The 5,450-nt window shown below is 40.5% G+C and overlaps 1 long non-coding RNA gene across 2 annotated transcripts; it reads right to left on the bottom strand.

The window, feature by feature from the left end:
- Positions 1–289: 289 nt before the first annotated feature.
- Positions 290–4,775, bottom strand: LOC138975890 (uncharacterized). Of its 2 annotated transcripts, XR_011458794.1 has the most exons (5): positions 4,513–4,775; positions 3,697–3,759; positions 3,277–3,374; positions 2,054–2,131; positions 290–777 (listed from the first exon to the last, which is right to left on the bottom strand). It is a non-coding gene; the product is annotated as an uncharacterized lncRNA (long non-coding RNA). The 2 variants fall into 2 exon arrangements; XR_011458793.1 differs by lacking the exon at positions 4,513–4,775 and having other exon boundaries at positions 292–777; positions 3,697–3,980.
- Positions 4,776–5,450: the final 675 nt, after the last annotated feature.

Here is a 5,450-nt window from a genome sequence, read left to right as displayed (position 1 = left end):
ACATAAATGATACAATATTTGTAAATGTGGATAAGCACTGAGGCGAAAAACTAACGTGTGTCTGTTTTTGAGCGCTTTTAGGGCACATCAATTAGGGTTGGGGTTGGGTGAAGAGGGAGATGCAAAAAAAAAAAACTACTGTGAATTTTGGTTATTTTTTATCAAAATTCTGTTTGTTTTATAAAGTTATATCTGAGGTTTCACAGATTTTCAATGTGCACTGATACACTGGCCTCGAATGAATCCCTCGGTAATGCTTTTAGGTCTACGAGTACGACCGAACCAAAATCATCCTGTTTCTTAATTTTTTCTTTATATTTTAATTCAGCTTCATTCTACTCAGAAGAAATTCTTTCAATGTGATGACAAAAAAATTAGATAGACGTTTGCTCGGAGAACGTTTGTCAACACAGCAACATTTAAAAAAAAAGGACGATATAGATTGTTAAATAAAAGGATCTGTGCTTTAGCATTCTGTCTCATCGTCATTGTTAACTGTTGCACTTCACACACACACACACACACACACACACACACACACACACACTTTTGCTCCAGTTACAATCATGTACTTCGTAAGGCTTTATTCAAGTTTGTCTCTTGTTCTTAAACATCCGAATTCAAAGCACACGTCTGAGCTGAAAATATATACATGAATGTCTGCCGCCATTCAATGTGAAATAATGTTGATTTGTGATCCAAACACTTCCGAAAAATGCTGGTTCGTGTGTCTTCAGTCAACCGGCGCCGCATCATCACAACTCCACCCCTGCCTGCCTGCAAAAATACAAACATAGATGGTGACACACACAAAATTCAACCCAATTTTTGTTTTTATAATTTCTACATCCGTTGACCGAATTAGTTATCATTTGGTGTTTATTAACTACAGCTTATGCATGACGAAGGTCAACAAAGTTGTGAGTTTACATGTTAAATGGAGGGGTACTTTGGAACACTTTTGAAAGAAGCTAAAAAATCGGACCATGAAACCTACAAACAGGAAACTTCGTGGAATGGTGATGAACAAAGTGAAATTCATGCACAACAACCATGAAGATATTCGCCGAACACGATTGACTGGAAAAATGACCCCTTCATGGTAGAGTCACACTTGCGCAAAATTAACCGATGACAGGAACGCAATCCTCTGTGGGGATGCCCTCATCCTGCCTGTAATGGCTGTACTCAAGTCACTGATTGTCTAAGGTTGTTTATGGTTTACTACGCCCTTCAAATAACCCCAAAAATATCAATCATGAAGAATGAAATCGGGTTCGTTAGTCTACCGCTCCATTTTAAACCTCGAACTGTTGAGTCCATCCCCGAATTTGGATTCTTTTTCGAAAGACAACCAAAGTCAGACCATTTCACCTACAAAATAGCATCTTTCGGGACTAGTCATGCCGAAGCTGAAATTAATGTACACCAAGTATGAAGTATACGAAATACCCTTACTTTCTTGCAGACACCTCAGTTAGCTATCATGCATGCAACAGACTCAAGAAGTCTCACTGGGGAGTTGGAAACTGTGTCGTCTTCAGCCGATTAATAAATTACAATATATCAGTAAAAACACACACACACACACACACACACACACACACACACACACACACACACACACACACACACACACAGAATTACAGTCAGCATTGCAAAAAATAAAGATGAATTTTCTTATGCATAATGCCAAAGAAGGCAAATTAATAATAATAATAATAATAATAATGCAAACTTTTATAGCGCTATTCTAGAAAAATGTCTACTCTTAGCGCTTTACAATACATACCAAGCATACTATACACGCACAGGCAAAGAAACCGACCAAACATAACCAACAAACTATACATGCACAGGCAAAGAAAACGACCAACCATACAATACACGCACAGGCAAAGATAACGACCAAACATAAACAAACATACTATGACCAATCATAACCAACATACTATACGCGCGCAGGCAAAGAGAACAATCAGCACATGTAATAATTACTGACAATTAGTCTGATTTTTGAATTTAAACGAATGATGCAAACAGCGCTACATACCTTGTTCATATCCTGTTCTGCAATGTGGGCTGGCGTATATGTTTAATTAGCCCATTGTACATATACTAGCGGTAAAAACTGTAAGAGATCAAAATCAGATAACATTAGGAAAATGATACCGCTTGCAGAAACAAAACACAAGAATGCATACTTCTTTCATTTTAGCCAGTCTGAAAAATTCATGTTCGCCAGTGTAAAAACTAACATGACATTTCCACGAACAGCTTCTATACAAAAGTATGCCCAAGCATTGGGAACTTCGTGGGACTCGAGAAAGGAAAAGAAATAGGCCCTAATAGCTTAGAAACTATTCGGTGTTGTGTTGTTATCCTGCAATTGAATAGATGAAAAATCCATGCGTCCTTAAAAGGCACAGTCCATGCAAACGATTTGGCTCAACCCAAACCTGGCGATGCTTTTACGTAGAATAAGACTTCCCCTTTCCCAAGACACATGACAAAATTCAACAGCCTGAATCAGTGAATGCTTTGTGTGCACAACAAATTGTTATCCTTTATTTTTTTGCGAATTCACTTCATTAACAAAAAACTTGTAAAAAAAAACAAATTCACCAAATTCCAGCTGAGCATAACTGCTTTCACAATAAGGACTGGGCCTATAAAGGTACGTTCCTCATCATATTACCCAGTATATCAGACACCACATGTTTGCCTAGGTTTTTACATGGGAAAAATAAAACTATTCTTTAAAATGCGCACATACGTCTGACTTCTTTTGGTGGAGATTGCAGGATGTGCGATTCATTTACTACTAGGCACTTGTGTCAACATGTGAAATTCATTAAGTGAAATGTTTCCACTACACAGAACATAACCAGACTATCAAACGTGTGCTAAATGTTCAAGTCAGAATGATGACCTAATCATTTTAAATTTGAGAGATCTGTGATGTCTGACATTTTGGTTCTAAATGTAAGGAATTTATACTTAAGCTCTAATGAGTAAAATTTGTCTTGTCAAAAACCAAAAGCATATTCCTTCCTCTACATGCAAGACTTTCTTTTATCTGTGCATCTTCATTTAGTACAGCAAACAAACAAAAACATCACACTCTGCATAGCGAAACAACTTGCAAAGAAAACCTCACAATCTTTATTGGGAGAAAGCCCCTGACTGTTGCAATGTTTTATGCATTAAAAAACCCACTGAAACTGTGTGTTTGAATTCTTCAGTTTGATCAGCTATATGTGTTTAAAAAGTTACCTTGATCATTCTGACATGCTGTGGCTCAAATCACATCTCAGACAATGTTGTAGACTCCATAGATCTATAGACGTTGAGGCGCATGGAAGAACTGCATTCTGTGGAAACACAAAACATATACACAGAGGAAGAACAAGTCACAACTTTTAGCAGCAGCAGCAGTATATATGATTTTCTTAGTGTGGTGTTCGTGATCTAATGAGTTGGGGGGGGGGGGGTGGACGGGGTGGGGTGGGTGGGTGGGGGGTGGGTGTGAGAAGGCTAGTTGGGGAACCGGGGGAGGTTTGATATTAGTCAGCATTGTCATTTAAATGTAATGACTGGTACAATGTTTAATGTATTTGGAAGACAACAACACTGCAATGTATAATGTGAACCAACTTCTGCATGACAAAGATCAGGTAAACAAAAAAAAGTTACCTGTTTCATTCTGGAAACCTTTTGGTCCCATCACATCTCAGGCGTAAACTATATGGACACATACTGTAGTGATTAAAACAAAAACAGGCATTTTAATGGACAAAACGAATTATGTGGATAGGAAAAACAGTAAGAAGAACAGGCGCAGCAAAAAAGTCAATAATCTTACTCCAAATAACACTATCACAGATTCAGTAACTGAACCCCAGTTAAGTGTTAGTGATTCAAATGACTGAATTTAAAACAGGGAGAGAGAGATTGTGAATATATTTGTGTGTGTGTGTGTGTGTATGTGTGTGTGTACGTGTGTACAGGGTAAATGCAGAGCCATTGATTGGAAACAAAACCTTGTTACTGTTAAATATCAACAGTTATACAACATAAGAGGCAATGGAAAAGTTGGATATGGATATGAAAATATATGTTGCAGGTGGAAGAGGGGAGGGGGAGAGGGTCTTTGTTGCTTGCAGTTAATAAGCAACTAAGGCCAGCTGTTGTTCTGGGTGTAACCTTGTAATGTTTAAGCAAACATGTTTGTGGATCACCTTCTGCATTTAGATCTGTTTGAGTTTGATCTGACGATTTTCCTGCCGATGAGCTAAACAAACAATGAAAATCACAGAAGTGGTCAGATTTTGAAGACGATATTCAGTCATACAAACAAACTCAACAGAAAGAAACTACTGTACAGCTTTCGACAAAATCAACGCATTTGCATGCCTTAGTCATTCCTGCTTTGATTCCAATAATTCTACATGATCGTACTGCATAAAAAATACGAAAACGAGCTGATCGAAATGAGTAACACTGCCTCACCTGCTATGATTGTACTGTGAAAGCGAAGGTCGTCTGCGATTCGAGATTTCAAAGTCGAACAGCGGCGTTTCTGCACTCTCAGCGGTTATCTTGCTTGGAAATGTGAAAAGCATGACTTGAAATCGAATGGAAGGCACCATTCTACCTTTTCGTTCGGGCGTTGTTTTTGTAAAATCTCCAAAAATGTCATTTCGAAAAAGGCGGTCGCCATTTTTTTGGGTGCCAACTTCTTTGAGTGGGGCTGCTAGCTAGCTGGTCCAAACGGGAGCCTCCCATTCGGTACGCAACCCTCCCATTCGGTACGCTTCGTGCACCCCGACCGGGAGGGAGCGGACCGACTTGGGCAGATCTCCCATTGGTTGTCACCCACTTTGGCTTCGTGCACCTCAGCCCAGTAGTCCACGGTATCCGCAAGCCAACGGAGAAGCTGAACGAGCAGTGCAGACCCTCAAGCAGCTGCTCCTGAAAGCTGAAGATCCGTACGTGGCCATGTTAAACTACAGAGCGACGCCTCTGCAGTGCGGTTTCAGTCCAGCGGAAAGACTTATGGGACGTCGTTTGAGAACCAAGGTACCTGCCGTTCCCAATCTGCTTATTCCAGACTGGCCAAAGTTCCACGACATGCGGTCAGCCGATGTCCAGCAGAAAGAGGCACAGAAGAAAAACCACGACAAGCGACACCGAGCTCAACCCCTTCCTGCCCTCAAGCCAGGAGAACGTGTGTGGCTGAAAACACCTACGGAGAAAGAAGCAGTCATCTTGCGACCAGTTGCTCCGAGGTCATACGAACTACAGACAAAGACGGGCATACAGAGAAGAAATCGCCGACACCTCAACAGACGTCTGAGTGATGCACCAACCCCAAAGCAGTCACCAGACAAAGCGTCAACAACCATTCCTCCTGATGCGGGACGCCCAGGACATCGCGGGGAGGACGG

This window comes from Littorina saxatilis, linkage group LG9 (assembly GCF_037325665.1).
Source record: "Littorina saxatilis isolate snail1 linkage group LG9, US_GU_Lsax_2.0, whole genome shotgun sequence".
In the NCBI taxonomy this organism is placed as follows: Eukaryota; Metazoa; Mollusca; class Gastropoda; order Littorinimorpha; family Littorinidae; genus Littorina; species Littorina saxatilis.
The sequence above is the reverse complement of the archived record's forward strand: the minus strand, read 5'-3'. Positions and strand labels throughout refer to the sequence as shown.